The sequence below is a fragment of the Schistocerca americana genome, chromosome 7 (assembly GCF_021461395.2).
Source record: "Schistocerca americana isolate TAMUIC-IGC-003095 chromosome 7, iqSchAmer2.1, whole genome shotgun sequence".
NCBI lineage: Eukaryota > Metazoa > Arthropoda > Insecta > Orthoptera > Acrididae > Schistocerca > Schistocerca americana.
Window position 1 is genome coordinate 160,729,474 of NC_060125.1, and position 25,840 is coordinate 160,755,313.

At 45.7% G+C, this 25,840-nt stretch overlaps 1 protein-coding gene across 1 annotated transcript in view; it reads right to left on the bottom strand.

Annotated features, from left to right (window-relative positions):
- LOC124622399 (tumor necrosis factor alpha-induced protein 8-like protein) overlaps positions 1 to 25,840 on the bottom strand; it is a 905,915-nt gene that overhangs the window by 569,552 nt on the left and 310,523 nt on the right. The gene's annotated exons all lie outside the window — the stretch shown is intronic.

Sequence of the window (25,840 nt, forward strand, 5' to 3'; positions counted from 1 at the left end):
TTCGTGAACAAATTCTTTAAACATTCTGAATCCACATTGAAACAAGTGTTACAAATTATTGAACATCAGGACACGTGTCACAGTGCCGTGTAATTCTTTGTGGTAGCTCCCATTTGCAGAGTAACGCGAAGTGACAAATAGGTGTGGCCTTGTGACCGATCACAGCACGCAGTCGGGTCACCACGCCGTAAACAGAATACACAAGCGTCAACTCGTGTGTCTGGTGTGAAATCATGTCGCCTCTCCTTTTCCACACGTAAAAGACAACACTGTCCTTCTTGGAACGCGACTTGTTTTGCTTGTGGAAAGCCAGGTCTTGTGCAGTCTGTGTGCCTGCAACACAGAAAAAGAACTCTACCCAAATTTGCTCTCGTATGTGCGGAGCACCTTTCCACTCAGTGAATGTACTTCTTTCTAAACAGGCTACCGGTACTAGTAATGACCAAATTCAGGATGTGCCTAGACCCTGCCCAGGTTCTGTGCAACGACAGTTGAAAAAACCGTTTCTGAACTTGGTCATTGCCTGACATTTTGTGCGGCTTCAGTAGTACACTGGCGCTTCTGTTACAGTGCTTAATTGTGCCACTTATGAACACCTGGGTTCGCTACAGTTGACAAAATCTTGCACACAACTTACTGCGTTTAACGGTCAGGACATTTCACTGCTTGGTACATGTTGTTTGCCTGCCACAGTCCAGTTTCTCACCAGAATAGTGACATTTACAATCTTGCATTCGCGAGACAGTGATTCACTTGATTTGTTCGGTCTTCGTATTCAGGACAATGTACTTTCTGTTTCTGCTTTCAGTCCAAATTACATTGTTACTCAATTGATTCTGGAGTCTTCTGAAGGAATTGAAAGAGAAAATAAGTTTGTGGCGAATGTGACAATGAAGGACAATGCGCATCCTAAGCTTTTCCAGGTGTGTCCTGCCCCTCACGCACTTAGACGCAAAGTCGAAAGTGAACTTAAGGCATGGAAGTACAATAGTGTTGTTGCTCCTATCCCGACTAATCAACGGGATTCTCCCTTAGTAATCTTACTAAAGCCTTCTGGAACATTTCGCCTTGTGTTGACTTTAAAACCACTGTGAGTAGACAAACAATAATTGTAAGTTATCGATTGCCTCGCCCTGGGGAGTTAAAGGACGGGCTTGGCGCAAGTCTCTATTTTTCAAAAATTGACTTACGCGATGCGTATTTGCAAATTTCGCTAGACGAGGAATCTCTGAAAGTGTCTGTAGTCAACAGACATTCAACGTTGTTCAAATTTTTTCGCTTACCCTTTGGTAGCGCTTCTGCGCCTGCGATATTCCAGCTCTACTTAGACCAGCTTAATGCAAAAGTTCTATTCTGTTCAAATTACTTACGATAGTGTGCTATCAGGACGTGCACCGGAGGAACACATCACTAACATTCGTACACTTTTCAAGTACTTTCTACTGCAGGTCTGAAGTGTTGTCTGGACAAATGTGCCGTTTTTCAGACTGAAATTCAGTACTTACGCCATGTTTTTAGTAGACCGCGTGTTTGTCCCCTTCAATCACATTTGCTGGCCGTGCTGGACCCCCCTGTCCCGTGGAACGTGACGGAATTGCAGTCAGTTCTCCGGAAGTTGACATATTATATCCGGCTCTTACCCAACGCAGCCCAGATTCAGGCTCCGTTGCATAGTCTGATCCGGAAGAATGTGACTTTTATTTGAACCAAAAAATGTCAGAATGTATTCGAGAAACATAAAGATGCGTTGTTGTGTGGCAGATGCCTTTTTCTTTTCGATCCCGCTAAGCCTGCGATTTTGGCAGTGAACGCTTCTTCGTTCGGAAGCGGTGCTGTACCCTCGCACAGATTTGGTTCACAGATAGGTCTATTGCTTTCGCTTCCAAGTTATTGACCAAGACTCAGTGTAACTATTTCCAAGTCGAGAAGGAAGCGCTCGCTGTTACCTACGGCATGACGAAGTTTCACCATTACCTAGTGACGTACCATGAAGCCAACTCAGTCTTTGTTTCAAGACCTGTTTCCGCCACACGCGTCTCACAAGGTGCAACGTTGGGCTTTGTTATTGTCACAGTATCAGTACGAAATATTGTACTGGCCCACGTCGAAGCATGCAAATGCTGACACCCTTTCTCGTCTTACTGGTTTTTTTTTTTTTTTTTCTTTGTGGTTTTAGGGCGCAAAACTTCTATGGTCATTAGCGCCCAGCCCGTGACGTAGAAAACCGGAAAAAAACGAAATTTAAAATCAGCAGCAATGGAAACAAAGTCAGAAAATCTGAGAAACTAAAGGCAGAAGGAATGCTTAAAAGTCCACTATAGAAATGGGTTGGTTGTCCCAAAAAAAAAAAAACTTCAAATGACTGACGTCATTTCACTGTCACTAATAAACTGCAAAACACGGTCAGCTGAGCGCGTGTCATCTGCTAAAATCGACGATAGATCAGGCGATAGCTGTAGACGGGAGCGTAACGGATTAAAATAGGGGCATTCAATTAAAAGGTGTCTGACCGTCCACAGCTGAGAGCAGTGGGGACAGAGTGGGGGAGGATCACCGCTTAAAAGATTTCGATGACTAAAAAGACAGTGCCCTATCCGGAGTCGAGCTAAAATTACCTCCTCCCGACGACGCGTTCGGGAGGAAGAGGTCCAAGCGCAAGGAAGGGCTTTCACTTCCCGCAATTTATTGTGGGGAAGTGTTGACCAATGCGCATGCCATAAAAGAGTAACTTGGCGACATAAACCGCTCCGTAGATCGGTAAACGGAAGAGACTGAAGAGCTGGCCGAGGAAGAGAGACTGCAGCCTTGGCCGCTATATCGGCCGCCTCATTTCCACTGATACCAGCGTGTCCCGGGAGCCAGAGGAACGCCACTGAGACGCCCCCCAGGTGGAGCAAGCGCAGACAGTCCTGAATCCGGTGGACCAGAGGGTGCACAGGGTAAAGAGCTTGGAGACTTAGGAGAGAGCTGAGAGAATCTGAGCAGATTACGTACTGTATCCGCTGATGGCGGCGGATGTAGTGGACAGCCTGGAGAACAGCGTAAAGCTCCGCAGTATAAACCGAACACTGGTCGGGAAGCCGAAAGTGATTTGGGGTGTCGCCAACAATATAGGCACTCCCTACACCTAACGATGTTTTCGAGCCATCGGTGTAAATAAATGTGGCTTCCGTCATTTGTGCACATAGAGCAGCAAATGCCCGACGGTAAACAAGTGTAGGGGTACCATCCTTGGGAAATTGACATAGGTCTCTGAGCAAGTCGATCCGGGGACGGAGCCAAGGCGGTGCTGTACCCCAAGTTGTCAAGAAGGTTTTAGGAAAGCGGAAGGAAAGAGAATGGAGCAGTTGACGGAAGCGGACTCCCGGGGGTAGTAGGGAGGAGGAGCGGCCGGCATACCCGACATCAAAGGAGGCGTCGAAAAAAAGGTTATGGGCTGGATTAGCAGGCATGGAAGACAGATGGCTAGCATAACGACTCAGAAGGACTGCCCGCCGATTGGACAGCGGAGGTTCAGCAGTCTCAGCATAAAGGCTTTCCACAGGGCTGGTGTAAAAAGCTCCAGACACTAAACGTAATCCACGGTGGTGGATAGAGTCGAGACGCCGAAGAATAGACGGCCGAGCAGAGGAGTAGACTATGCTTCCATAGTCCAATTTCGAGCGCACTAAGGCGCGATAGAGGCGGAGAAGGACCACTCGGTCCGCTCCCCAAGAGGTACCATTCAGGACACGGAGGGTGTTAAGGGAACGCAGACAGCGAGCCGAAAGATAGGAAACGTGGGAGGACCAGCACAGTTTTCTGTCAAACATAAGACCCAAGAATTTAGCGACGTCGGAAAACGGAAGGTTGACAGGACCTAGATGTAAGGAGGGCGGAAGAAACTCCTTACGTCGCCAAAAATTAACACAAACGGTCTTACTGGGTGAGAAACGGAAGCCGGTTTCGAGGCTCCACGAGTGGAGGCGATCGAGACATCCTTGAAGACGTCTTTCAAGAAGGCTGGTCCGTTGAGAGCTGTAGTAGATCGCAAAATCGTCCACAAAGAGGGAGCCCGAGACATCAGGTAGGAGACAATCCATAATTGGATTAATGGCGATGGCAAACAGTACAACACTCAGCACGGAGCCCTGGGGTACCCCGTTTTCTTGGGAGAAAGTACGGGAGAGAGTAGTGTTCACCCGCACCCTAAATGTGCGCTCTGCCATAAATTCGCGAAGAAAAAGGGGCAGCCGGCCTCTAAAGCCCCAAGAGAACAGTGTGCGGAGGATGCCTGTCCTCCAACAGGTATCGTACGCTCTCTCCAGATCAAAAAATATTGCTACCGTTTGGCGTTTCCGGAGAAAATTGTTCATGATATAAGTGGAGAGAGCAACAAGATGGTCAACAGCAGAACGATGCTTTCGGAATCCGCATTGGGCTGGTGTTAAAAGACTGCGGGACTCCAGCCACCAAGCTAAACGGTAATTCACCATACGCTCCAAAACCTTACAGACACTACTCGTGAGAGAAATGGGGCGATAGCTAGAGGGGAGATGTTTGTCCTTTCCAGGTTTCGGAACGGGAACGACAATAGCTTCCCGCCATCGCCTGGGAAAGGTACTGTCGGTCCAAATTCGATTATAAAGGCGAAGGAGGTAACGCAGGCTATGGGTTGATAAATGCAGCAACATTTGGACATGGATACCATCCGGTCCTGGGGCGGAGGAGCGAGAAGAAGAGAGGGCATGTTGGAGTTCGCGCATGGAGAAAAAAGTATTATAGCTTTCGCGATTTTGAGAGGAGAAAGCAAGATGTCGCACTTCCGCTGCACGTTTCTTCGGGAGAAACGCTGGCGGGTAATTTGAAGAGCTCGAAATCTCAGCAAAGTGCTGACCCAATGAGTTAGAAATTGCGACGGGGTCCACTAAGGTATCATGCGCGACAGTGAGCCCAGAGACCGGGGAGAAACTAGGCGCGCCTGAGAACCGTCGAAGCCGACTCCAAACTTCCGAGGAGGGAGTGAAGTTGTTAAATGAGCTAGTAAAGAATTTCCAGCTTGCCTTCTTACTATCGCGGATGACGCGACGGCATCGCGCACGGAGCTGCTTATATCGGATACAGTTGGACAAAGTTGGATGGTGACGGAAAATGCGAAGAGCACGTCGCCGCTCACGTATTGCGTCACGGCATGCCTCGTTCCACCAAGGGACTGGAGGGCGCCGGGGCAATTCGGAGGTGCGTGGTATTGAACATTCCGCAGCTGTGAGAATAACGTCGGTAAAATGTGTGACCTCATCGTCGACGCTGGGAAAGCGACGGTCATCGAATGTCGCTAGAGACGAAAAAAGTGTCCAATCGGCTTGGGCAAACTTCCAGCGTCGCGAGCGCATATATGGCAGTTGAGGCTGCAGTCGAAGAACACATGGAAAGTGGTCACTCGAGTGTGTATCATCAAGGGCGAACCATTCGAAGCGCCGAGCTAGCGGAACAGTACCGACCGCAAGGTCCAAATGGGATAAATTTGCCATGGAGGCAGACAAAAATGTGGGGACCCCAGTGTTGAGGCAGACTAAATCCGCTTGGTGGAAGACGTCTAGCAATAGTGAGCCACATGGACAAGGATGTGGAGATCCCCAAAGCGGGTGGTGGGCATTGAAGTCCCCAACCAGCAAATAGGGGGGTGGAAGCTGATCAAGAAGATGAAGGAGATCAGCTCGTGTCATTGGTGTAGACGATGGAATGTATACCGTACAAAGAGAGAACGTGTATCCAGAAAGGGAAAGACGGACGGCGACAGCTTGGAAGGAAGTGTTTAAGGGGATTGGGTGATAATGGAGAGTATCATGGAGCAGAATCATGAGTCCTCCATGGGCTGGAGAGCCTTCAACAGAGGGGAGGTCATATCGGACGGACTGAAAATGAGGGAGAACAAAGCGGTCATGGGGACGCAGTTTTGTTTCCTGAAGACAGAAGATGACCGGCGAGTAGGATCGTAAGAGGATCGACAATTCCTCCCGATTGGCGCGAATTCCGCGGATATTCCAGTGGATAATGGACATAGGGTGAACAGAAAATGGAGGAACGTGACCAAGGGTGCTGTCAACTCAACGACTGCTCAGAGCTTGCGACCGACAGCATGGAATGGCATTCAGTCGAAGGCAGAAGATCCTGATCCATAGGTTGGTCAGGAGCAGCTCCTGCCACCAACGATCGGCCAGTTGACCGGCCACCAACAGTGCGCCTCGGCGACACAGAAGATGGCCGAGGGCGATTTCCGCCAGGTGGTGCTGTAGATGGGACACGCCTTGGCGGAGAAGGAGAGGAACTGTGTTTCTTCGTAGCCTTCTTGGAGGTATGTTTAGATGATTGAGGAACCGATGGTTGTGAAGTTGCAGTACGTAAAAACTCTTCACGAGAATGCTCTTTTTTTGAAGACTTGGCGTCTGACTTTTGGGCTCGAGATTTAGCAGAACCCGACGAAGGGTGAGCCATAGAGTGGGCAGGCGAAAGAGGTGAAGTTGAATGGGCGATCTTTGCGCTGGCCGATCTGACGACCGTGGTACTAAATGTGAGGTCGCAAGTCTGCGTGGCCGCCTCCTTTGTTGGCCGAGGAGAAGCAAGGACAGTGCTGTATTTTCCTTTCTGAGGCACGGTGGGCTGTCGACTGGCGAGTAACTTTCGAGCAGCAAAGGTCGACACCTTTTCCTTCACTCTTATTTCCTGGATCAGGTTTTCGTCCTTAAAAACAGGGCAATCTCGAGAGGAAGCAGCGTGGTCACCCATACAGTTGATGCAGCGAGGGGATGGAGGTGGACAAGCACCCTCATGGGCATCCCTGCCACACGTAACACATTTGGCCGGATTGGAACAGGACTGGCTGGTGTGGTTGAACCGCTGACATCGATAGCAACGCGTAGGGTTTGGGACATAAGGGCGAACGGAAATTATCTCATAGCCTGCTTTGATTTTTGATGGGAGTTGAACTTTGTCAAATGTCAAGAAGACAGTGCGGGTTGGAATGATGTTCGAGTCAACCCTTTTCATAACCCGATGAACAGCCGTGACGCCTTGGTCAGACAGATAGTGCTGAATTTCTTCGTCAGACAATCCATCGAGGGAGCGTGTATAAACGACTCCACGCGAGGAATTTAAAGTGCGGTGCACTTCAACCCAGACAAGGAAGGTGTGGAGCAGAGAAGTACGCAGCAATTTTTGTGCCTGGAGGGCACTGACTGTTTCTAACAACAGGGTGCCATTCCGTAATCTGGAACAAGACTTTACAGGACCCGCAATTGCGTCGACACCTTTCTGAATAATGAAAGGGTTGACCGTGGAAAAGTCGTGACCTTCGTCAGACCGAGAAACAACAAGGAACTGTGGCAACGATGGAAGAACCGTCTGTGGCTGAGACTCAGTGAACTTACGTTTGTGAGCAGACATAGTGGAAGGTGAGGAAACCATTGCGGAAGAATCCCCCATGATTACCGGCGTCTCCGATGGCGCGCTCCTCCCTTGTGGGGGCCCTCACCGAGGGCACACCCGCCTTAGGTGATTGTTCACACCTCAGGTCACACCTCCCGACAAACGGACGGAGGGACCAATCGGCACTTTCGGAAGGTATCAGCTCGGGTAATCACCCCTCCCTGGGCCTGGCCTTTACCAGGGGGTACGTACGTGTCCTACCTGTCTACCCGGGGCGGGGAATTACGCGTTACCCCGTCACCGGCTACGCATGGAAGTGCGTGGGTCGGCCTTCAGACACGCACAGGGAGGAAGAAAGAGACAGGGAAAGGAAAGAAGAGAGGTCTCAAACGCCGCAGCGGAGAAAAGGGTAAAGAGAAGAGGTAAAGAGAAGAGGTAAGGAATAGAGAAGGACGAAGAAGGATGAAGACATACAAGCAAGGAAGGCGAAGAGTGCGGTACAGTTACAAGCGTCCGTCTCCGGACGTAGGCACAAACCATACTCCCCAGAGGGGGAGAAAGGGAAGGAAATAGCCAGAGGTGAGGGGGGGGGGCGAAGATGGGGGATGGGGAAGGATACGGAAAGGGAAGGTATGCAGCCCGGAAAGGAAGGAAGGCCACATTAGCTCGGGGTCCCGTGCTCGCTACACACGTATCCACAAAAGAGTTGTGGATCCCCTGGGGGGCGTCTTACTGGTGATCCTGATGCTGAATTCGATGGTACTGCCGCATTTTGCCGTCAGATCGATGTGCGGGACACTGGACGTTTACAGACTTTTCCACTGCTCTACAGAAAAATTGCACCGATCACAGAAGTAGATGCTGACAGGAACCTTTTGTTGTACTACACCCGTACTGCTTAGCCTCGTTCAGTGAATAATATTCAGAATTCTTTTGTGTGCCGACATTTTGCTCGTCGGTGTAGCCTCTCCGTCCAGTACGGTTTGATTTTATTGCAAAATGAGTCTGGAGAATCGCGTGTTGTAAAAAGATATGTTGCGTGAGCCGTGGTAAAAATTGCTGTTTTGAAGAGCGCGCCGCAGCCTGTAGTGTGAAGCAGTCGTCCTCCGTTTTTGGCGGTGGCGCCGCTGTGGCCTTCGCAGCTTTGTTGTCTCCCTCTGGTGGGAAAGGGGAAAGGTTGCCTGTTCATGTGCATTTAAGGGGCGCTATGAGCTCGCCGGTCAGTCAGTCTGCGTCTGTCTCTCGTCCGCATTTGTTAGGCAGTTAGTGTCTGTCTGTCGTTTGGAGTGCTAGTATGTCTGTCGTTCGGATCAACCTTTAAAGCCGGCAAAATGAGAGTCTTTCCACTCCGCCAGTAAGAGAACTCAGCGAGTGGTTGCCTTGTCGGGGCTTAGTTTCTGCATCTGAATCTGCGCGTTAGGCCGCCAGTCTGCTCAGGCAAGGGTCATTGGCGGTTGGATCGATCGGCTGGTCCGTCGCGCACTGAGACAAGAGATGACTTGTCCGTCTTGAGCGTCGGTTCATGCGAGGTCGCCACGTGAGTCCAGTGGGCCGCGGCGTATAGGGGTAGTGACTTCGAGGTCGACACGAGAGTAACAGGAGTCAACCCACGTCATCAGTCTGGCCGGTGCGAGCTGCGACGCCGTGAGACGGGAGATCGGCGCGCCTTGCTGCGTCTGTTGAAGCGGCTGGCAGCGGACGGTTCGGGAGAGCGATTTGGGGGTGCTGCGCCAGGTCTTCTCGAGAAATCGCAGTTTATTAGAAGTTAAGTGATTGGTGATATGTTGTTTGATTTACTCTTGTTAAATTCTACTTGTTTTCTTGGTGAGGTCACCAGCCGTTTTGCTTTGGGGTCGTCCCACAATTCTTCTCCGTTTGCCCACACGCGGGAAGGTGGTTATTTATAAATTGGGTGGTCCGTTTTTCCCTTGTGGAATAGGGGCGGGTTAGAGCAACCTGCAGTTCGGGTTGTTCGGTAATCTCCCAATCGATCTACCGTACGTTAGTAGCTGCCTCTGTCATGTTTGTCGGATTTGGTGTGTTAACGAATTTATTGCTTGGAGTGTAACGGCCTAATACCTGAAATATGTTTTGATCTTTGGAAACTTTGATATTATTGCCTTTGATCTTGAGAGGCGGTATCTATGTACTGTAGAGTATCTTAACTGTTGTTTGGCCAACCTTGTAGAATTTTATATAAGATTGCGTTTCATGGGCTTTTATTTAAATGATCATTTTAGTATATAAAGTTGCCACCCTTCAACTGTAAGACTTTTCTTAGAAGTTAAAATCAACTTGCACCTTCGGTGGCAAGGTTAATATTTTAATTGTTAGTTTTTTGTACCCTTTCCATCCCTCCTACGGGAGGTGCATAGTTTGTGTGCTTGTGTAAATTGTTAAAACTCTTGGTTTAAAGTTATCAGGTGTATTGCAGATTTGCACCAGTGTAGTCTTTAGAGGCTGTTGTGAGCGGTCGTAACTACGGCTGTGTCAAAAGGGAGCGGCAAGGTTCTCTGCCCGAAAGCTCACACAGTCAAAACTTGTTTCTTTCTGCCTCTGAATAAATTGTAACTTTGATATTTAGAGGGTGCTTTCTGATTATAATTTTAAATCTATTTCTTTTAAAAAATCTTTTAGGCACTATTAAAGTGAATAAAATTCCCATTTGTTAAAAGGGATTTGGTTATGTTTTCATCAGTTACTCCCTGGCAACTATTTCCATGCTTATACAGTGTCATTGAAACGATGTTCTTGATAAATCGCTAGTAAATAAAATAAATTCTTAAGAATATTCTTTGAAAATAAATCACGGTACATTTCGATCCGCGGACCTCTGAGTTATGGGCCCAGCACGCTTCCACTGCGTACCAAGGACAATAGCGAATTGTACGCACAAAACATTTAGCGCGTCGGCACTGTACTTGGCCGGGCATGGACGCCCACATTGAACTGATGACGCACAGTGTCGGGCTTCCGCTGAAAATCTGTCGGAGCCGCCCCAAACGTTTGCAGCTTGGCCAAAGTCTCAACTGCCGTAGCAACCAGTGCATATTGAATTAGCTGGTCCATTTTCGAACACTCGTTGGCTTATTGCTGCGGACTCTTTCAGCAAACATCAGTTTGCAGTGCCCATGAACTCGCTTCCGTCACGTAGTACCATTCAGGCTTTGTCATCTCTTTTTTGCTCGGAAGGTTTGCGTGAAGTTTTGGTTACAGACAACAGACCATAGATTACTGCTGAGGACCTTGAACAGTCTTGTGACATGAATGGTGTCACCTTACCAGTGCTCCGTTTCAACCTCAGTCGGAAGGGGAATACGAACGATTTGTAGGCGCGTTCTAGCAACAGAGGACCAAACGACGTGCCTCCCACACAGGTAGCAAGCGCTGCCGCTCTTCTTTGGAACGTACCGCTCCCAGCCCTGCGGCGGTCCGTCTCCGGCGGAGTTGCCTACACGGCCGGCGCCACCGCACGCTGCTGCAGTTGCTGCACCCACCATAGCGCACGGCGCTTCCCACGCTCCGCAAGTACCGCTATGCGCCTAATGTTTGATATAGAGCTGAGTTTCGTGTTATTTTGCAGGGAAACACATCACATTTTCTACCTTAAACTAAAGATGTTGTTTGTGGCTTCCGTTGGTTATCCTGCACACATCCAAGTTAATTTCATCCCAAACTCGCTGTAGCATTGCAAGTGTAACTTTTTCAGTGGCGGCGTAAATTCTTGCTCTAATTTCAGGCAGAGAAGTCGGCACAGGAGGTACAAACACGATATACTTGATGAATCTCCATTATAAATAATCGAGTGGTATCAGGTCAAGGGAACGTGGGGGCCATGTAATTGGCGCATCATGGCCGACCCATTGATCTTGAAAGCAGTCACTGAGAAAATCTCGGATGTCAGCCAGGTAGAGGGATGGTACACCATCTTGCATGAAGTAAACATTTCGTTCTTGGTCATCCTCATCGATCTGTGGTATCAAAAATTGTTGTAACACATCCAGGTACACTATCCCGTTGATGGTTCTCTCGCGGAAAGAAAAGATGCCGTAGACTTTGTTCTTGCTCAATGCAAAAAAAACTTTCAGTTTGGGGCTGTCATGAACACGTTGCAGTGTTTGATGTGGATTTTCACTGCCCCAAATCCTACAGTTATGTGTATTAACCTTGCCACTTAAGTGACAAGTGCACTCGTGAGAGAAGATGATTGTCCAATAAGTGTTCATCCTCATGTAATCGATTTAACATATCCACACAGAAGTTCTTTTATTGCTTGTACGATCGTCAGTCCGTATGGTTCCAAATTCAAACGGCTTCTCAACACACACAAAACAGTCGTATGTGGGATTTACAGTTCGCGAGGTGCACGCCGGGTCGATTTCGTAGGGCTGTTGACAAAACACTGTCTCACTCGCTCACGACGTCGTCAGCTGTGCTTGGACGACCTAGTGATCTCCCATGTCTTACCGAGCGCCCTGTTTCTACAATATTTATTCCACTCATGAACTGTAGGCCTCCTAGGAGGATCTTTATCGTACTTGGTACGGAAATTACGCTGAACTGTTGTCGCCGACACAGAGCTAGCACGCTCGGCTCCATTGAAGGCAGCCATCTTTAAGGGGGGTAGGACGTCAAACGGGTCGACTTGGAGCAGGAGAGGCACCACAGGACATTTTTATTTACACTGTCTATACTTTTACAAATAAATCCATAAAACTTTGTCAGCATGACCAGGAAGGATTCAGAATTCACACTAATAGCAATAGAAGTTCGAAAACATAACGAAGTAATTTTTTTTACATGTGAAATTTCATAATTTTTTCACTTACTAATGGTAGAATTTGTTGTTATAGGCACACTTTTCTTAAGTAAGAGAGATTTTTCGATGAATTTTGCACAGCATACAAACCAAACTTAAAGGTGTACGAAACTCTAGAATTTTCCAAATCTATTAAAAACTGCGGTAAAAATTGAGGTAATTAACTTGAAAATTTGTGTTTTTCCTAAACATGAAGTTTAAAATATAACAGTTCATTCGTTTTTTCAAAAATTAAATAAATTCTAGAGTTTCATACACCTGTGAGTGTGGTATGTATGATTTGCAAAATTCATCGAAGAATCTCTTTAATTTATGAAGAAAAGTGTACCTAACGCAACAAACGCAGCCATTAGAAGCGAAAAAATGATGAAATTTCACACGTAAAAAAAATTTATTTTGTTATGTTTTCGAATTTCCACTGCAATGAGTGTGAATCCTGAATCCTTCCTGGTGATGCTGACAAAGTTTCATGAATTTTGTTTGTAAAAGTATAGGCACTGGAAATTAAAATGTCCCGTGATGCCTCTCCTGCTCCAAGTCGCCCCTTTTGACGTATAAATATGACAATATTGTCTTCTATCTTTCATTAATGACAGAAATATTGAAATTGAATAGTATGGATGACAGTGGAGACATTTGTCCAAAGCCGTGAGTTGTCTCAGCTTGTGTGATGTCATCTAAAATTCTAACATTCCTCTTCTCGTACATACTTCCTGTTATTCTTGCTATATATTGTTGGAGACCCTTGTTCACAAAAATTTAGAACAGCTTCACTCACGATCAGTCATAAGCCATCATAAAACCCGACCAGGATTATCGGAAGAAATACTGCCGGAGTTGAACAGTAAATGCCTGTACATTGAAAATGGTCATGATCAAGGCTTCGTTATGTTTCGAACATGGCAGACAAATATGAAGATGTTCAAGCACGAATATGCCAAAAAGATGATGATGATAATTTGTGCCTCTCGCATCATACGGTCTAAATTTTGTTGGCTTTCGGGCCGCGGAAATGTTAGTTCCAATGACCACGTTCTTTGGAAAATTGTTACAGTTTTTCAACTATTTCAGCAGCTCTACTTTGTGGTGGGAAACCTTATTCGATCGTTTAGACAATTCTGAAAAGACACTGAGATACAAGATGGTCTTCTAGTTGTTAGCCTGTGACAGCTCTTCAGAAACTGAGCGAGGGACTCGCACTCGGGAGGGCGACGATTCAAATCCCCGTCTGACCACCTGTGACTTCCCTAAATTGCTTCTGGCAAAGGCTGGGATAGTAATTTGAAAGAGAGCAACCGATTTCCTTCCACATCCTTCCCTAATCCGAGCTTGCACTCCGTCTCTAATGACTTTGTTATCGACGGTACTTAAAGACTTTCTCCCATCCTTCCTTTTATTCTTCAGAACAACTATGCATCTGTACACTAGGTGTTACCAGATGTGAACAACAGAAACAAACGGACCACTGAAACAGCAACAGTTGCTGTCATCCTTCTTGGGGAACTTAATCACCACTCTGTGTGCCCTTTAGAGGTGTGATCAAACGTATTAATAAAATTGGATTTAACTAAGAAATCACTACAAGGAGAGAGAGGTATCTTTGATGTAACATCGAGTTTGTTACCCGTTAAGGCGAAAAATATTAAACATCTACGGGACGAAGGTGTGCAGAAATACACAGCCAAGGCCAAAGATGTTTGGGGGTCTATAAATATCCGAAGCAGTTTTGTAAGAGTTTGGGAAAGGTGGAGAGGATGGCTGGAGGGACGTCTGAATGAGAAGCGAGCTTGATTTGCGCTGTCAGTCAGAGTACTTCAAAGGATTTTCTAGAATAATATCTGAAATAATCGCTTTAAATGAAAAGTCTGTATATCTTGAGAGGCGTGCAGCTATTTTGGTGCTAAATACAAGTATAGGAGGTATACGATAAAGCGGAGCTAGTTAATGAAATATCTGCTTTCAAGTTCCAGGCGAAAGAGGTAATTAAGGGTACTAACACGGCTTCCAATTTGGATATTTTAGAGGTATTTTCAGGCAGCTTGAGGATGTTTATGAGAACATAAGGTCAACTACATCTTATGAATGCAGGTTCAGCAAACTATAGACGGTAAAAAACAATTTAAGGCCGAGGAAAGGTGTAGTGGCACATAGCAATACGTCTCACTACTACATTTTACTAGACCGATGGAAGATGTGTGTATGAAAAACGTGACATTATTAGTAGGATAAAGAACATCTACTGTGTCCAGGTTTGTTGGAATTTATGTGCAGACGCGAGAAAGAAAAATGCGGGCACAGCGCAGAAAACGACGATGGTTATATACGAGGGTAATCCCAAAAGTAAGGTCTCCCATTTTTTATAAGTACATAGAACTGTTTATTTCTACAGTGGTTTACATCAGTTTACAGCTTGAACATTTTATTATTTTTCGACATAATCACCATTCCTGTCGATGCATTTTTGTAGACGCTGTGGCAGTTTTTGTATGCCCAAGTCATACCAGCTCGCCGCCATGCTGTTCAGGAAGTTATGAACCTCTTCTTTCACCTCGTCGTCGGAGCTGAATCGATTTCCGGCTAAATGTTCTTTTAACCCAGGGAACAGGTGACAGTCACTGGGCGCCAAGTCAGGACTATAGGGTGGGTGAATGATTATGTTCCACTGAAACTGTTGCAGGAGAGCAACGGTTTGCCGAGCGATGTGTGGGCGAGCGTTGTCATGGAGAATGTGTACGCCCTTGCTCAGCATTCCTCTTCTCCGGTTCTGAATAGCCCATTTGAGTTTTTTCAGTCTCACCGTACCTGTCAAGCGTTAATTGTGGTCCCAGCGATTCAGCTCCGATGACGAGGCGAAAGAACAAGTTCATAACTTTCTAAACAGCATGGCGGCGAGTTGATATGACATGGGCATACAGAAACTGCCATAGCGTCTACAGAAATGCATCGACAGAAATGGTGGTTATGCCGAAAAATAGCTAAATGCTCATACTCTAAACTGATGTAAACCACTGTAGAAATAAACAGGTCTATGTACTAATAAAAAATAGGAGACCTTACTTTTGGGATTACCCTCGTAATTTGGACTGGCCAGTGACGGGTCACTTGCACTTTGCTCTAGGGGTGCTGTGGACTCCAATGGAGAAAAGGCCTGACGACAATGGTCAAGCAGAAATGAAAAACGAATGTTGTAATATAGACTCTGTGCCATGCTACTTCGAGTTAAGTACGAATTTATAGTTCCGGTGAAGCATTGAAGCATCGTCTATGAACATGTTGTCTGAAAAGCTTTGTTAATTATCAGATATTATGTGTTGAGAACTTATTTGAATATAGAAGAATTGCTTAAACAGTGTTTTGTGATTTCACAGTAAGTTATTTAAATGTAGAAGCTTTCTTATAACCTCCGACCCTCTGCAATCGGAAACGAAGCCCGTGGTTAAATACGTGGCACTGCATAGCAGGACCACAATATCAAGAGAAAACAGGACGGCGACCGGAAAATTCGGAAAAGAAGGTAACTGTTATTACTTGGGAACGAGTAAAGACTTGGCCTCTCGTAATATATCGATCACTTGAAGTCAGCCCACAACAAGAGAAACACATCATGTGGCATCCTAAGTGAAGGATACGGAAAGAGACCTATAAAACTAAAATTTTATGGAAAACGGGAAGATCTATGTCGTTACCTAGGGCGACAGTTGTAAACAAGAACTGTATCGTAAGCGTATACGCTGCAACGGTACAAATGACAGCAACATTATTCAAACTAAAGGGATTGTGACTCTAAGTAAACCCAAACAATATAGACTGTCACGATCTTTAACAAAACGAATAGCAAATGGTCGAAATGGCTCTGAGCACTATGGGACTTAACATCCGAGGTCATCAGTCCCCTAGACTTAGAACTACTTAAACCCAATTAACCTAAGGACATCACACACATCCATGCCCGAGGCAGGATACGAACCTGCGACCGTAGCAGCAGCGCGGTTCCGGACTAAAGCGCCTAGAACCGCTCCGTCACAACGGCCGGCTCAACACGAATACCAGTTGACCATAGCAACTAGGTCAACAACGAATACTCGTCTTATTAACGTGTTAGAATATGTTCTCGACTCGTAAATCACGAGACGATAAACTGACTACAGAGAAGATTTTCGGTGAGCGGTTTGACGGGTGCTGTGACGGCGTGACTGCAGTTGACTACGGTAGCGGCTACACGGTGACTGTCCGAGATTGCGCTAAGCACAGGACGCCTTCGACAAGGCGCTACAGCGGCTGGCGCGACAAATTAGGTGAGCTTTACAATTTACCGCCTCCAGAACTTGTGTGCAGTTATTTAATCTGCAGCAACTGGCTGTGAACGACGTTGACTAACATTGGGTGATAATGTAAATACAACCAAGGCTTTTGGAGCGAGGAACGCTTTAAGTCGTACGGTAATTTATATTACACGCCTGTAACAATCGGAAGTGTGGATAGTACGGTTTTAGCGGAAATTCTAGATAAACTTAAAGCATTAGGAAAACTAGCTGCACTATCTCAAAACAGCAAAAGTCAAGCAGATAAACTACATGATCTCAAAACAGGAAAAGTCAAGCAGATAAACTACGTGAGCTATCTCAAAATAATAAAAAATCAGGCGATTTTGTCGCAAAAAATATATAAAACCTTAGCCAAATTACCAAAGAAGTTCGAAAAGAAAATACTCGAGCATTGTGATATAGTTAGACAGGAAGTGAAAATATAGTTTAAAGATGTAAATGATAAGATGACACAGTTAGAGAAATCATCTTCGAGCAGTACGAAACTATATGCAATCAAATCTCAGAGGCTCAAGACAGGGTAGAAATACACTCCTGGAAATTGAAATAAGAACACCGTGAATTCATTGTCCCAGGAAGGGGAAACTTTATTGACACATTCCTGGGGTCAGATACATCACATGATCACACTGACAGAACCACAGGCACATAGACACAGGCAACAGAGCATCCACAATGTCGGCGCTAGTACAGTGTATATCCACCTTTCGCAGCAATGCAGGCTGCTATTCTCCCATGGAGACGATCGTAGAGATGCTGGATGTAGTCCTGTGGAACGGCTTGCCATGCCATTTCCACCTGGCGCCTCAGTTGGACCAGCGTTCGTGCTGGACGTGCAGACCGCGTGAGACGACGCTTCATCCAGTCCCAAACATGCTCAATGGGGGACAGATCCGGAGATCTTGCTGGCCAGGGTAGTTGACTTACACCTTCTAGAGCACGTTGGGTGGCACGGGATACATGCGGACGTGCATTGTCCTGTTGGAACAGCAAGTTCCCTTGCCGGTGTAGGAATGGTAGAACGATGGGTTCGATGACGGTTTGGATGTACCGTGCACTATTCAGTGTCCCCTCGACGATCACCAGTGGTGTACGGCCAGTGTAGGAGATCGCTCCCCACACCATGATGCCGGGTGTTGGCCCTGTGTGCCTCGGTCGTATGCAGTCCTGATTGTGGCGCTCACCTGCACGGCGCCAAACGCGCATACGACCATCATTGGCACCAAGGCAGAAGCGACTGTCATCGCTGAAGACGACACGTCTCCATTCGTCCCTCCATTCACGCCTGTCGCGACACCACTGGAGGCGGGCTGCACGATGTTGGGGCGTGAGCGGAAGACGGCCTAACGGTGTGCGGGACCGTAGCCCAGCTTCATGGAGACGGTTGCGAATGGTCCTCGCCGATACCCCAGGAGCAACAGTGTCCCTAATTTGCTGGGAAGTGGCGGTGCGGTCCCCTACGGCACTGCGTAGGATCCTACGGTCTTGGCGTGCATCCGTGCGTCGCTGCGGTCCGGTCCCAGGTCGACGGGCACGTGCGCCGTCCGCCGACCACTGGCGACAACATCGATGTACTGTGGAGACCTCACGCCCCACGTGTTGAGCAATTCGGCGGTACGTCCACCCGGCCTCCCGCATGCCCACTATACCTCCTCGCTCAAAGTCCGTCAACTGCACATACGGTTCACGTCCACGCTGTCGCGGCATGCTACCAGTGTTAAAGACTGCGATGGAGCTCCGTATGCCACGGCAAACTGGCTGACACTGACGGCGGCGGTGCACAAATGCTGCGCAGCTAGCGCCATTCGACGGCCAACACCGCGGTTCCTGGTGTGTCCGCTGTGCCGTGCATGTGAACATTGCTTGTACAGCCCTCTCGCAGTGTCCGGAGCAAGTATGGTGGGTCTGACACACCGGTGTCAATGTGTTCTTTTCTCCATTTCCAGGAGTGTATTAGAACTAAATGAAAAACTTATTTAAATTTCCGGTGATCCAAATACCTTAACTAATTTGGAGAAGCGTCTAGAACAATTCGTAGAGAATAAAGTACACGAAAAACTGGATAGCAACAACGCTATCTCTAATTCTGTGGACGATAGTATTAATAATAAGAGTGATTTACAGAAATTATGGGAGGAATTAAAAGACACTAAACAGGAACTTAGAAGTAAAATAGCTATATTCAACAATGGATTACCGGCAGAATTATTAGAAGAATTACAAATACGAAGTGGAGTTGGTTGTGCTAAGCAGTTTCCACAGTTAAATCCGGAAGGAAAAGTACGTTCAACGTATTTCTGAAGAGTATTTTCTCAATCTATGCCTCAGAAATGGGATTATAACAAAAAAATAAATAAATCTTGCACTAGGATATTTATCAGCTGATGCAGAGGAATGGGGAACAACTCATTCAGAGGAATTTAAATCGTGGGAAGATTTTCAACAGAAATTTAAGATAAAATATTGGCCCACAAGTTTGCAAGAAAAACTGACACTAGAGTTGTTAGAGCCGAAGTATTATAGTAGTTCATGGGGTACATATAAGAAGTATATTGAGTGGCATCTACCTAGTTCTACGTATTTAGATAGCCCACTAGACGAAAAACTTTATAACACTGATACAACAAAAATGTTTAATTCCTCAGGATAATCTGCCCTCTTTGCATATTAGGCGGGGTGAGACCGCCAGGTTCCGAGTTAATTGCTTCATTTTTTTCCGCTTTAGCTTCCTATGAGGCAGTTTCTTCCTCTTTAACTGTTCTGTAGCCTTTCAGCTTTCTCCTACCATCTTAGAGAGATTTTGCCAACCTGAGGGGTAGCTATTAAAAGGCTACAGATACATCTATATTTCGAATGCATAAGTATAGCTTAATCTTCGTAAATCGTTGCAGGAAAGTAAAGATTCGCTATAAAAATTGAAGAAAATAGTAGAGTACAATAAGATTTGGTATTTATTTCTACAATCTTTACAAAAATGATCCAAATTCTCTTATATGTTTCGTATGTGGGATTTCGTTTTTCTTCCTTCCATATGAACAATAAGTTGGGCAGAGGAGTCAGACATCCTTTGCTGAATCACGTTGTATTTTAACCTGGCCGCATCATAATACGAAAGGCCAGTTGCGACTGTAATACTGGCGACGGATTGACCACCTGGACTAATATTGTGATTATCAACATGCTGCATGATGACTGTTGAGTAGACTCTTTAAGTGAAGTCAGAGTGTTAAGACTGGAAGGGTTAATTCCAGAATAGAAATTTCAGCCGCACCACTGGTGAACAGACGTTGACCACTTTGCCGCTTGCTACAAGACAGACACAAAGTGGATTTCTAACACTGATTAAGGAGACGTTAACCGACACCAGCTCTAAAGTTAAATTCTTGGGAGAAATTTCTGAACCATTTGATATAAAGACTGGTGTTAGACAGTGAAATGGACTCTCCCCATTACTTTTTAACGGTGTGCTGGAGAAGATAATTACAGAATAGCGAGAGCAAAAGTAAAGTCAACATACAGATCGATCAATCAATTTAGGTAGAAGTAATATTAGAGTAGATTGCCTCGCCTTTACAGATGATGTGGCAATTTTAACTAGGGGTGTTACCACAGTCCAAAAATAAACTGAAATTCTGAAAGAAGTTGCGGAAAAAGTAGGACTACAAATATCATTCGAAAAAACGGAATATATGACAAGCAACACACAAACACAAAAGTTTTTGAACATTAAATATGGAAACATAAAAAGGGTTTCTCAGTTTAAATACTTGAGGGAAGTCATGTAAAAAACGGTCTGGAAAAAGGTGCAAACCACGTTCGCTGTCAAAAAATGGCAAATGCATTAAGCTTAACACAGAATATGTATAATAAAAAGTCACTTTCTAAATTCAGGAAACTTTGGCATCACAGCACTGTAATCAAACTTGAATGTCTTTATGGAGCAGGAAGTTTCATTTTAATAGAAAGAGAGACACTGAAGAAATTAAAAAGAAAGAAAAAAACATTATTAGGAAAATATTAGGCCCCAAAATTACTGATGGAGAAACTTATAGGCTGAGAAGTAATAAGGAAATAGAAGAATACACAGATATTCTCTTACATGGTGACATGAGGAAACGAAGAGTTAAATTCTATGGGCAGATTAAAAGAATGGTACCCACTGACAAAACAAATAGTAGAATTCCACGAAAAGAGGAGTAAGGCGAAAACTGAGCCAATTAAACGGATCGCTGCGATTAAAGAGGATCTTAAAGTAGTCGGTATAACTCAGGCAGAGGTTACAGATACGAGAATAACATTCAGACGAAAGATATTTCATTGGGAAGTTAGTCAGAGAGAAATTATAAAATGGACTGGAACACCGTGGTGAAATGAAAGGATGAAACAAATTTGGACACAAAAGAAGGGCAACCATCAAAAGCGACATTCATTGATTGTACAGGGTGGCGCAGAGATACGGGAAATTTCGAGATAACGTCATTTCCATGAATAAATTCATAAAACTAGTAACTTATTAACGAAAGTGAATGTATTCAGTATGCCATTATTCAGAATGTCTTTACAATCAAAATGTCCAAAAGTGTCTCTTTACTTTTTAAAGATGACATCGGAAAGATGTGCTCCCATTCGGCGTTCACACTCTAACAGCCTGTTATGAAAACTCTGGAATGCGCGGTGTAGCAAATCTTGGGGAATGGCAGTGATTTCGTTTTCAATGTTCTCCTTCAGTTCATGGATTGTTGCAGGACGTGTACGGTACACCTTGCCTTTAAGATATCCCCACAGGAAGAAGTCGCACACACTAAGATCAGGGGATCTCGCGGGCCATGCAATGTCACCGTTAAGTGAAGTAATGCGTCTTCCAAACAATTGACGAACTGCTGCCATCGATTGTCGAGCAGCGTGTGACGTGGCTCCGTCCTGCTGAAACCACATGTTTTCGACGTTAAGATTAAGCTCGTACAGTCTCGGTGTAAAGAATGTTTGAGGCATTTCAACATATCGAGCGGATGTTACTGTCACTGCACTACCATCCTCCCGTTCAAAAAAATAAGGGTCGATAACCCCATGACATGATACAGCACACCATATTGTGACCTTGGCGCTATGTAGTGGTCGCTGGTGAAACTCACAAGGCTTGTCCTGTGCCAAATAACGAAAATTCTGTTTGTTCACGAATCCGTTCAGGTGGAAATGGGCTTCGTCTGATATCCATAAGTCACCAAGGAAATTCGCGTCCTCGTTGATTTTAGCCAATATCTGGCTACTAAACTCCATACTTGACGCTGGGTCTCGTTCATGTAAGTGTTGCACAATCTGCAACTTATAGGGATGGAAGTCTAATTTGTGCAGTATTCTTTGTAAGCTTCGTCGCTTAATCCCTAGCGAAGATGCATGCTATCGAACGGAGCGGCGAGGACTTCTCTCGATTGCAGCTCTAGCAGCTGCAATGTTTTCTGGGGTACGTGCCGTTGGAATGCCACCTGGAGGTTTCTTTTTCAAGGCAGATCCTGTTTCTTCAAAATTACGCACCCACGTTGTAATCGCATGCGCAGATGGGACACGTCCATGACGTCCAAGCTGGTAATGCTGTCGAAATGTTCTCTGCGCGGCAGTCGCACCATCACCATTTTTGTAAAACGCTCTCACAGCTACTGCACGTTCCGCACCAGTCCAATTCTCCATGGTTACTAAATGGCAATGCGTTCATATCAATTGTGCAAAGTTTCGAACATCTGCTGGCGCTACAGTGCTGCCAACTGTAACGTTCAAAATTTCCCGGTCCCCTGCTCCACCCTGTACCTCGCGTGGTTCTATTGGGCCCATACGTGAATAATAATAATAATAAACAATAAGTTGGGTTTTATATACGTTTTATAGGGGAGGTTAACTACTCGAATGAATAATATATTTTTCTTAGTACAGTTGTACGCGTCACATGCTGGGTGTGTTTAGAACGACCAAGTATTCACACGTTTGTTACGATTCAGAAAAGTAATTAACAAAGACATTAGGGAAAATGACAAAAACTGAATGATGGATAAAGTGTGACTATCAAGTCTCTACTGGCTACCCAGACAGGTGGGTTAGGATCAATTTTCGGAGTCTGCGACGGTAAAGATGTGACAGTCCGTTCTGTAGGGAATGCCGATCGTCTTCTCTCTCCGGCGTCGCAGTCAAGAGCCTTAGCAGAAGGGCACTATTGGTTGGGGGGTGGAAAGGGAATCTGTCTTCGTGGTCTCGATCCTAACGCACTTATTCTTATACTTTCTTTCTTTCTTCTCCATCGGCAGTGCCAATTCTATCCTCCCTCTATCCATATGCATATGTTACTATCGATGTAACCTTTCTCTTATCCGGACCACTCTTGTTCTCTATACACCGAGTGATCAAAAAGTCAGTGTAAATTTGAAAACTGAATAAATCACGGAATAATGTAGATAGAGAGGTAAAAATTGACACACATGCTTGGAATGACATGGGGTTTTATTAGAACCAAAAAAATACAAACGTTCACAAAATGTCCGACAGATGGCGCTTCATCTGATCAGAATACCAATAATTGGCATAACAAAGTAAGACAAAGCAAAGATGATGTTCTTTACAGGAAATGCTCAATATGTCCACCATCATTCGTCAACAATAGCTGTAGTCGAGGAATAATGTTGTGAACAGCACTGTAAAGCATGTCCGGAGTTATGGTGAGGCATTGGCGTCGGGAGTTGTCTTTGAGTATCCCTAGAGGTGTCGGTCGATCACGATACACTTGCCACTTCAGGTAACCCCAAAGCCAATAATCGTACGGACTGGGGTCTGGGGACCTGGGAGGCCAAGCATGACGAAAGTGACGGCGGAGCACACGATCATCACCAAACGACGCGCGCAAGAGATCTTTCACGCGTCTAGCAATATGGGGTGGTTCTAATAAAATCCCATGTCATTCCAAGCATGTGTGTCAATTTTTATCTCTCTGTCTACATCATTCCGTGGTTTATTAAGTTTTCAAATTTATACTGACTTTTTGGTCAACCGGTACATAAATGATTTGGTGGACAGGTTGGGCTGTGGTGTACGGTGAGGTGTCGAAGTTGAGTGACTGTAGGAAGATACAAGACGACTTGGACAAAATTTATATTTGGTGTGATGAATAGCAGCTAGCTCTAAACGTGGAAAAAATGTAAGCTAATCTGGATGAGTAGGAAGAACAAACTTGTAATATTCGGTTACAATATCACTAGTGTCCTGCTTGACACAGTCAAATGGTTTAAATATCTGGGCGTAACGTTGCAAAGCGATATGAAATGGAATGAACGTGTGAGAACTGTATTAGGGAAGCAGAATGGTCAGTTTAGGTTTATTGCGAGAATTTTAGGGAAGAGTGGTTCACCTGTAAAGAAGACAGCATATAAGACGCCGGTGCGACTTATTCTTGAGTACTGGTCGAGTGTTTGGTATCCATACCAAGGCTAGATTGGAGCAAGATATCGAAGCAATTCAGAGGCGGGCTGCTGGATTTGTTACCTTAGGTTCGAACAACACGTAAGTATTACGGACATGCTTTGGGAACTCATATGGGAATCCCTGGAGGGAAGGCGACGTTCTTTACCAGAAACAGTATTTAGAGAACCGGCATTTCAAGCTGACTGCCAAACGATTCTACTGCCGCCAACATACACTGCGTGTAAGGAACAGTAAGATAATATTAGGGAAATTAGGGCTCATACGGAGGCATATAGATAGTCGTTTTTCCCTCGTTCTATTTTCGAGTGGAACAGGGAAGGAAGCTTCAGTCCGGAACCGCTACGGTCGCAGGTTCGAATCCTGCCTCGGGCATGGATGTGTGTGATGTCCTTAGGTTAGTCAGGTTTAAGTAGTTCTAAGTCTAGGGGACTGATGACCTCAGATGTTAAGTCCTATAGTGCTTAGTGCCATTTGAACCATTGTTTTTTAGGGAAGGAGGTGACTAGTAGTGGTACATGGTACCTTCCGCCATGTACGGTGGCGAGCGGAGTATGGATGTAGATGTTGATGACACCACATTTTCTCAGTAAAGCCATCAGATTACGATAAAAATGACACAGCGACACAGACTAACTTTCTTTCTTTAAAACGTTCAGTTTTCTCCAGTAAGCCGCGCGGGATTAGCCGAGCGCTCTCAGGCGCTGCAGTCATGGACTGTGCGGCTGATCCCGGCGGAGGTTCGAATCCTCCCTCGGGCATGGGTGTGTGTGTTTGTCCTTAGGATAATTTAGGTTAAGTAGTGTGTAAGCTTAGGGACTGATGACCTTAGCAGTTAAGTCCCATAAGATTTCACAAATATTTGAACATTTTTCTCCAGTAAGTTGAATGGTTGGAGCTCATATTAGTGACGTCATGTGAACCGGGGTGGGGTGGGAGCTGTAGAGAAGAGGCTACAGAACAAGCCAGTACCTGCCGCATACCAATGCGCCAACTGTTGAAGAGTTACGAAGGTGGAAGCATTACCTTTCAGTCAACCCTCGTACAAGTGAACCTGTGGCGTCATCTGCGTGCGTTTTCCTACTGGTTTCGCTCTGATAAGGTCGCGTGGCTGTCTGTAGTTCGAGTCAGGTCTTACCGTCAAATAGATAACAACTGCAATGTACGCCAGCGAAGACTACACCGACACGATACTGATCTAAGGGGAGACGCACGGAAATGCAGCTGAGGCACGAAGGCCGTCGTCACAACGCTTTACAACTCGACGTCTACCTTCTGCGGATGTTTTCAGACGTACAGAGATGCGTTTAAGAACCGAAGGAGCTTTCCAGGTACAATGTATCGCGGAAAAACCAAACCACGAAGCAGCCAATGTTGCTCGCAACGTATTGGAGCACACCCATCATTCGGTAGTCACGGCTTAACTGAAAATAACGTTTACGTACACGTAGTATAAAAGAAAGTGCTATCGTGCTATTGCATTTATGTTGCAGTATTGTTTGTACCTACAATAATAATATTGTTGTTGTTGTGGTCTTCAATCCAGAGACTGGTTCGATGCAGCTCTCCATGCTACTCTATCCTGTGCAAGCTTCTTCATCTCCCAGTACCTACTGCAACCTACATCCTTCTGAATCTGCTTAGTCCATTTATCTCTTGGTCTGCCTCTACGATTCATAACCTCCACCCTGCCCTCCAATACTAAACTGGTGATCCCTTGATGCCTCAGAATATGCCCTACCAACCGATCCCTTCTTCTAGTCAAGTTGTGCCACAAATTTCTCTTCTCCCCGATTCTGTTCAATACCTCCTCGTTAGTTATGTGATCTACCCA